The sequence below is a fragment of the Bidens hawaiensis genome, unplaced genomic scaffold, assembly GCF_021521415.1.
Source record: "Bidens hawaiensis isolate Kalapana, Puna unplaced genomic scaffold, B.hawaiensis_p1.1 tig00036533_1, whole genome shotgun sequence".
Lineage (NCBI taxonomy): Eukaryota > Viridiplantae > Streptophyta > Magnoliopsida > Asterales > Asteraceae > Bidens > Bidens hawaiensis.
The window spans coordinates 170,446-180,374 of NW_027496385.1; positions in this window are offsets into that span (position 1 = coordinate 170,446).

Sequence of the window (9,929 nt, forward strand, 5' to 3'; positions counted from 1 at the left end):
TGCAAGTCAAAGACAACATAGGCCACCATCTGATTTGGATCTACCTAAGAAGCTCTAATATAACTATGTGTCTGAAACTTTGAAGGTGATAATGAGAAGTGGGGAATTGAAGGAAATCATCTTCAAAGATAATTTTGCTGAATTTAAAAACGAACTACTGGAGGAGATGGCAACCATGGATCTTTATGATTATCATTACAGTCATATGTTTGTAGGAAGACAGAAAATTGAATTATCTAAACATCTGAAGAATGAGGCAAGGAAAGGGTTCCCTATGTTGAGCAAGAAGAGAAAGTTGGAACAGTCTGAATATGAGAAAAACAAAAGAACCAAGAGGATGAGGGACATTAAACATGCTGAAATTGATTACATTTTGAATATGAAGAACAAGGATCCTCTAGCTAACATGATGGTGTGTATAAGCATGAGGAGACAAATGACAAGGCCTAATCTTGAAGTCCAGAGAAATGGTAGGATTGCTCAAATCATTTACAATTATAAGATGAATCCTACATTCTCAGAAACTGTGACAGACTTGACTTGGGAATTATTAGAGCCCATGTAGATTTTACTTTCCTTCATTATGATGATTTACAAGATATTATGAGGTGGACTATGCCTGACAACCACCCTCATCATCAGGAATTGTTTTTATTCAAGAAAAGAGCTGGAAGTGCTAAGCTGGCAAGAAGAAAAGCAGACTCGAGCTCAAGAAGATAAGAAGACTTTTTAGCTTTGTAATGTCCAAGGATAGAATTCTGAACTTGTATTATTTTTACTTTGATATGTAATGTTCTCTTTTAAAATTTGTGTGTATTTTGAGAAAAGACTTAAGAGAGATTGGAATCTTCTCAACACTCTCTACATATGGCTAAGTATGGATACCGAGCACACTTGGACCTCCCAGCAAGGTTTTACTTATCCAAGCAAGGTATTTTTCTCTCCGAGAAAGGTTATCTTCTAGAAGTCCTCTTAAGTGTTACTCCGAGCAGGGTTCACTTTGTCTAGCAAGGTTGTTCTTCTTGTCAAGCAAGGTTTGTTTCTTAGAAAACTCTTGGCAAAACCAAGCTGATACCAAGTTACTTGGAAGATCTAGCAAGGTTCCTTAATAATAAACAATGGTCCCAACAAGCTTGAAGAAAGTTGATCATGAAATAATCTAAGGATTTTCTCTAGCAAGGTGAGCAGCTACAGTGCTACCAGCACAGTCTATAGTGTTACCAGAACACTTGTAATTTTTCCAATAAGTTATTCATTAACAAAGATTTGAAAGGGATTCTGAAGAACAAGTTTGCTCGTAAGATCATATCGAGAAAAGTTTGCTATTGTCAAGAGGATTGAAGTCTGCTAGGAGAATATTATCTAAGGAAAATATTCTAAGTAAAGTCTACCCGTAGAACTGTTCACTAGCACACTTCAATGTTACCAAGTCTGCTCGAAGAAGACAAAAGTTACAAAGCTTACTCAAAGACCTGTTTTACACTTAGAATCTTTTTGTAATATGTTTATGATTATGCATTAATGATTAAGATTTCTAGAAGGAATGTCAAATGTCAAGGCACGCCTATAAAAGGAATAATTTAGGGCACGCATACGACAAGCGACATCACCTGAACATTCATTGAAAACGATTTGACAGATGACATATTCTCGTACTGATATTCGTCCAAAAATCAATACATTCCATTCTTGAAACCCTAAATGATTTCTGTTTTGTAATTGATCTATCTATTAATGGAAATCTATTGAGTTAAAGAGTGTGTCTGTTTTAAATGTGTCGCCTATGCAAGGTTTAGTGTATTAGTGATTCCGCCATTAATACATTAGTGTTGTTTCCCAAATTAGCTCTCCGTTAACCTTCTGGTCAACGCTTTTAGTGTGGGTTGCGACAGTTTTGGATTAAGTGATTAGAGATTATTTTGGGGACCGACATACGGTGTGTGTTTGTTACATTTTTGTCAAGTGAAAAACGTTTAGTGTCTTAGTGTTTCCGCCATTAATGCACTATTGTTCTTTCCCAAATTAGCAAGTCGTTAACCTTCTTTCGACACTTATTGTGTGGGTTACGACAGTTAGTTATAGATTAATTGAGTGAATAGATACGTGACCGACACGTATGTTGTCAAAGCTACGGCTGAGACGAAAGAAGTGAAAGATGTTCATGTTATGTGCGACTATCCAGAAGTGTTCCCTGGGGACCATGGGGTTGCCACCGGAGCATGAGATAGAATTTTAAATACACTTAATACCAGGTGCACAGCCTATCGTGAAAGCACCTTACCGCCTAGCGCCATCTGAGATGAAACAATTAATATCCTAACTACAAGAACACTTCGATAAAGGTTATATAAGACCGAGTGTTTCCCCGTGGGTCGCACCGGTGCTGTTTGTTAAGAAGAAGAATGGAAGTATGAGAATGTGTATAGACTATCGTGAGTTGAACAAGCTTACGATGAAAAATGGATATTTTTTGCCACGAATTGATGATTTGTTTGATCAACTACAAGGTTCAAGTTGGTTCTCACGAGTAGACTTTAGATCAGGCTACCATCAGCTGAAAGTGAAAGAGGTAAACATCACTAAGACGGCGTTTAGGAGGCGGTATGGACACTATGAGTTTCTCCTGATGTCGTTCAGTCTAACGAATGCTCCCGCAACATTTATGGACATGATTAATAGGGTATGTCGAACGATGTTCGATAAGTCAGTCATCGTTTTCATTGACGATATATTACTTTATTCTAAGAGATAGTCTGATCATGCTGAGCATCTAAGAGAAGTATTAGAGAAGCTGAGGTAGGAGAAACTGTATGATAAGTTCTCGAAGTGCGCATTTTGGTTGCACGAAGTGCAGTTTTTAGATCACGTAATCAATCCTGAAGGGATTACCATGGAACCAGCTAAGATTGAGGCAATAACGAATTGTAAGACTCCGCAGAACCCGACTGATATACACAGCTTCTTAGGATTGGTTGGCTATTATAGGAGATTCATTGAAGGCTTCTCCAAGATAGCCGCACCGTTGATCGGAATGACCCGAAAGTCTGTAGTATTTAGTTGGGGTATGTTTCAGGTGGAGGCTTTTGAGGAACTGAAGATAAGACTCACACAAGCACCAATCCTTGCTCTACCCGATGGTGACGAGGATTTGGTTGTTTGTATTGATGCCTCGCATCGTGGGTATGTTATGTGTTGATGCAACGAGGAAAAGTGATAGCTTATGCCTCCAGACAGTTAAAGGTTCATGAGAGTACCTACCCGACGCACGATTTAGAGCTAGCAGCAGTAGTGCATGCTCTCAAAATATGAAGATATTATCTGTATGGTACTAAGTGTACTCTTTATACGGATCGTAAGAGTTTGAAGTACTTCCTCGAGCAGAAGGAGTTGTACATGAGACAGAGGAGATGGTTAGAGTTAATAAAGGACTATGACTGTGATATCAAATACCCTGGCATGGCTAATGTGGTTACTGACACACTGAGCCGTAAGAATGAAGAGGTCAATGCAATAGTGAACTCTTATAAGTTGATAATTAACTCAAATCTCTTTAAAGGAATCATCAAGGTGCAGTCTGAGGTACTTGCAGATGAAGGGCTAATGAAGAAGGAAAGAATTGTCGAACAACAATGTGAGTTAACGGAAAAAATGAGAGAACTGAACCCCGGTGCGGAAGCGTGAATAATTGTTATTAAACATTCGTGTGGAGCTCGGGTCTAGGGTTAGGATCGAATCTCACTCGTATTAACTCTCTTGAAAGATGTTTGGACGGATGAGGTGTATTGGGAGAGAGCCTGATTTGATTAACAATCAATAATAGGATGAACAATTGCAATCAAAACACAAACAAGATAGAAATGGTAGTATGAAATATTAGCCGAATGATTGTCATTAAGATGAAACACTCATACATACATTCATACATACAATCGAATAAGAAATATCTCAGCCGCCACCAGGAGAGCTCATCCTGGAGGCGGAGACTCTCTCAAAGGGATAAATCCCTAGATCTCACACATACACAATACAAACACTCATACTAGACAAATGAATAAAAACATCTATTTATACTAGTCTAGCATGACTTGGTCTTCCAGCCATCCACCCTTGGTTGAGACCAAATAATATATTTTTCACCCAAAACTTAATTCGATGCGTCGGTCTAAAATATAAGTTCCAACAATCTCCCCCTTAGATCGATGCCATCGAATTTCTTCCATGATCACCTAATAACTCGTTGTCTTTCGTTGAAATTCTCCCCCTCACGTTAAGCTTCTCCCATTTTTCATTTTGAATTATCACTCTTATACCACTTTTGGATATAGTTGTATGGGCATATGAACGAGGCTTTGAACTTCAAAGATCAACTTCAAGTAACAAGGTTACCACAAACAGAAATAAACTCAATGTGATCATCAATTAATCTTCAATTCTTAACTTGAGTCTTTTACTTGATTTAAAGCTAACCATTTGCAATGAAATTCAAAGATTTTTACTCCCCCAATTTCGTTGCAATTGTCTTTAATAAATGTGTCTTAAAATCAAGTGTGGGTGAAACAATCTTGATCATCCTTACCAAGATTGTAAAAATCTGAAAATAAACATATTCATATGTTGGTTGACACTAAAAGTGATTAAATCCTTAAGCTTGGTCAACACTTGTTCTTGTAAAGCTTTTGATGAAGTTGTGAAATTGGATGAGGTTTGAATTCCATAAGCTTGTTGATGATTGAAGAAAAAATACCAAAATACCCCTGGGTATATATTTTCCGTAGAGAACAGCTTGGTCAAATGGTCAACGGCACCAAAAATCTCAAAAGTTTCTTCAAAACCTTGAAATGTTTCACAAACTCTGTTTCCTAGCACAAAGTGTTCTTGGGATCACTTTCCTAGCACAAATGTGCTTGGGAACACTTTCCTAGCACAAAGTCTGCTTGGGAGCACTTTCCTAGCACAAAGTGTGCTCGGAAGAACTTTCATAGCACAAAGTGTACCCGGAAAGCAAAACAATTATGATTTTTTAATTTTCAACTAGCACAAAGTGTACCCGGAAGCTCATCCTGGAGGCGGAGACTCTCTCAAAGTGATAAAACCCTAGATCTCACACATACATAATACAAACACTCATACTAGACAAATGAATAAAAACATCTATTTATACTAGTCTAGCATGACTTGGTCTTCAAGCCATCCACCCTTGGTTGAGACCAAATAATATATTTTTCACCCACAACTTAATTCGATGCGTCGGTCTAAAATATAAGTTCCAACAAAAAACTTTATGGTGTAAGGACTAGATTGACCATATGTGGATTACACACCATGGAAATCTTAGAGGTCGAATATAATATGAAGCTCACAAGTCGAGATATTCGATTCATCCGGGGACCACCAAGATGTATAGACCTGAAGAGGGATTACTGTGGCCGGGTATGAAGAATGATGTAGTAGATTACGTCAATAAGTGCTTAACTTGCTTGCAAGTCAAAGCAGAACATCAGAAGCCCTATGGGAAGGTGCAGTCACTAGAAATACGTGAATGGAATGGGAACACATCACCATGGATTTCATAACTAAGATACCCTGTACATCTAAACATCATAATACCATTTGAGTGATTGTGGATCGTTTGATGAAAAGTGCTCACTTTCTGCCTATACGAGAGGCTATCTCGTCAGAAATGTTAGCAAATGTGTTCATAAAGGAAGTTGTGGCGAAGCATGGAGTGCCGTTATCAATTGCGTCAGATAGAGATACTCGCTTTACTTCAAGATTCTGGAAGAAGTTCCATGAAGCTATGGGAACAAGATTGAACATCAGTACGGCGTATCATCCTCAAACAGATGGGCAGTCTGAATGGACTATCCAAACCTTTGAGGATATGCTACGTGCTTGTGTTTTAGACTTTGGAGGAAGTTAGGATGATCATATGCAACTTGCGGTGGGTTGTGTGAGGTTCCTCTCAAGTCTAGAAAGACTAGTCACTTGACGTTCAAAAATTTTCCAAGCCAAGCTCCGTCTTTTGACTTGAGATTCTTACTAGTCTTCCTGAAGGTCAGACATACACTTCCCCTATTTACGTCTTACCACTCATGAAAAATTTATCTCCCGACATAGGGAAAGTGTCCATTCGTCGTATCAGACTGTTCGAGTCCTTAACAAGATCAGTTGTTCTTATATGAGAGATCCAATCAACGTCGGCAGTCACAGAGCATACTTAAAATATCCGGTAAAGGCGTACAGGGAGCCTGGTTATGGCTCTGATACCATAAATAGGGGGAGTGTATGGCTGACCTTCAGGAAGACCAGTAAGAACCTCAAGACACAAGGTGGAGCTGGCTTGGAAAATTTATGAACCTTAAGTGACTAGTCTTTCTAGACTTGAGAGGACCCTCAAACAACCTAAATGGTAGGGGTGGGAGTGTATGGCTGATCTTCAGGAAGACCAGTATGAACCTCAAGACACAAGGCGGAGCTCGGCTTGGAAATCTTCTGAAACTCAAGTGACTAGTCTTTCTAGAGTTGAGTGGACCCTCAAACAACCCACCGGAAAATATAAAGACTCAAAGGGGTTTTAGAGAGTGAAACTAGAGATAGGTTAGAGAGAGATATATAAGAACAAGATTTTATTTTTTTCCAAAGATGAAAAACCCACTATGGTGGAACCCTCCTTGTATAGGCCAAGGAAGGGTGTCCATGACATCATTGATTACATCACACTAGCAATTTACATCATGGCTTACATCACAAAACCTAGATATTTTAATACATAACCTACTTGCTAAAATCACTTTAAGAGTGATTAAGCTTTATTTTTAAGCACACATTAAGAACACAAATAAAATACACAGAAGATTGCTTGATAGGGAACTTCTTCTTATCGTTTTTATTTCCAACGGGATTCTGGGTGTGACGGGTCATCTTTATAAGGATCAAAGTAATCGTCATCAACAACGTGGGTGTTCGTGTATTTTCTGTGAGTCCCCTTCCATATTTTGGAATATGGATTGTCATTCTCCCAAATATCTATCCCGTTTTGAACGGTTGCTGGAATAGATTTGGTGGAACATTGTTTTCATAAGCTAGACATATATGTATGTCTGCATATTCTTTTGGAGCCCCGTATTTGTAATTAGGGATGGAAGGATTTATTCTATACCATGAGTGAATAAGACAATAAGGGGCATGTAGGACCAACGACTGTCCATCTCTACCTATTGATGGAGGAATATAACATCCTGGTCTTCTGAAATACATAACACAATATTTTTTCTTTGAGGATGTAATTTCTTCAACCCATTGATGTGGGGTGAGGGACCATTTAAGAAGGGTGAACGTATTTGTAACTTCTTTTGACATTTTTTTCATACTGACAATCGATCAAGTAAGAGAAAAGCTTCTCTGAATTGAAGGTCATGGTAATTATGTGAGACTCAAATAGATACTAGAAAAAGCATAAAGCTTCTTTAGCAGGCTATAATGGTCTCTGATATGGAAGATGTTCATGAATGGATAATCAGAGTGGAACATGATTCCTCTCATGAATGGACCATGCTTTCTCATAATGATCGTGAGGAGCGTCTTATAGCACAATAGAGATCGTTCCTTAAAAGTATGTTTTTCAATTACTTCTATAATTTCTTCAGGAACGTTCTTGTCTCTGAGTTCATCTGCAAGTGGATTTGGAGAGCTGGATAGACCTGGGTTATTCATCATGAATAAGGTTGGTAAGATATGGGGTGACTGGTGTGTTAGTGCTGTACTTCTCGAGACTCTCTGTATATATAGGCCTTTGGCCTGTACTCTTTTGGTCTTGGTAAGAAGTCTGCAAGGATATTATCTTTTCCTTTAATGTGTTTAACTGTGAATGAAATGTACTCACATGAAATAAGTAACTTGAAGGATTAGTTTGTGACAATGGATAGGTAAGTTCAACGAGCAAGACCAAGATTAGAAAGGGTCTTGAGTTAGTAGATGGACTTAAAAACTTTAAAGTAAAAAACATGACTAGTAAGATAATTAATTAAAGTTTGAAGGCTAAAATGTAAATATATTAGAAATTAAAGTAATGGTTTTTGAAAAGTAAGTTTACTCGAAGTCAGGTCTTGGTATTCTATTTATTTGTTTTACGTAACCTTTGTTAAGTAAAAATTTGGGTAAGGTTGCAATATTGCAAGATCCCTTGTTAAATAGATACCAAAACAAGATTTTATGAGTGTTCGGATTTGTCGGTTCGAGTCTTGATAATTGGTCAAGCTCGAAGCCGAGATTCCAAAGTAAAAAATGTTATGATATAACTCAATGAAATCAAAAGAAATTCAACCAAGTGTGTAGTTCTATTAAGAAGAACCTCGAAGTCCGTTAAGCAAGTGTGTGGTTTTGTCGGTCCAAACTTGTTATAAGATCAAGTTGGATCCAACATACCAATTGTTTTGAGAAAATAAGTAAAATTAATTCATAATACAGTTTTAGAAGAAATACGAGATTCGGTGGTCCAAAACACAACTATTGTGTCTTAAGCGAGTGAACTCGGTTTAGTTCCGTCTTGATTCGGTCCTTGACTCGGAATAAGACCGAGGGTGGTTACCACATACCCAATACCATAGAACTTATTAAAAGCAACTTAGATATTATAATACACAAATCTTACATGTAACATATTAATAAATCATTTTAAATATAAAGCATTTAAACGAGAGTCTGGTCTTGGTTCGGTCCTTGACTCGGAATAAGACCGAGGATGGTTACCACATACCCAATACCATATAACTTATTAAAATAAACTTAGAATTGACAATACTCAAGTCTTACATACAATATGTTAACAATAAATTTAAACAATAGTTCGGTTTTGGTTCGGCTCTTGACTCGGGATGAAACCGAGGATGGTTGCCAAATACCCATTACCATAGAACTCATTAAAAAGATTTAAAAACTAAAATAAATAGAACTAAACATTAACATTAATAATAAGCTTAAACAAAATTTAAAGTGTTAACATGGACTATAATAGTCCTCCATGAAGCCTTGCCTTGCAATACACCTACACCGGCCATGGCCGGAGAAGGGAAAGCCAAAGAAACAAGGGGAGTATGTTTTAAACAAGCTATAATAAAAAGCTTTAATTAACAAGAATTAGATAGAAACAAAGATTAGTATTAGTTTGTCCTTGATAAGTCAAACTATCAAGAGTTTGAAGAAGAATACTTAGATCTATATTGGGGAGAGTTTGAGGTGAATGAGCAAACCCAAATGGGATGCATTGGTCTTTTTTATATAGGGAAAGAGAGAAGGGTTGGCATAATGTTGCTTTCAAGAGTTACATGCTTTTGTTATTTAACAATTTTAGTCCCTTATGTTTGTTTTAACACGTTAGTCAAAAAAGGGTGTTTTAACGTACTGAAAGAGATGATTTCTTGATCCAACAATTGTGTAGCATAAATGAATATAAAACCCAAGATTTTATTAATAATGAAGGATCCAAAAGAAAAAATGGGTCGGGTTTCCAATACAAATGCAAATACAAGTTTAAATGAAAGTGACGAATGTCAAAGGTATCAATTGTCCTACCACAAAATCTCATATATGCTTGGTGCCATTAAAGAGCAGGAACTTCAAAATTGACTACTGCAATCCTTAGCTTCGACGCATCATGTGTGCATGTTCTTTCAGAGAAATGATCCCATTTATATAACCAGCCCTCAACATCTTCACCGTCAAATTTAGGGAAATCAATACGACCATAACGGCTAAATTGTTGATTACCCCCAAATTGAGATCCTGATGATGTGATGTAGCACCAAAGGTAGGATGTTAATTATGTTGATTATGGAGCTGTTCTTGAATTGGGGCAAGCATACGCTCCATCATCTTCTCCATATTCGACTGTAAATCAGCCATTGCTGCATGTGAATTTTTCTCCATACGCA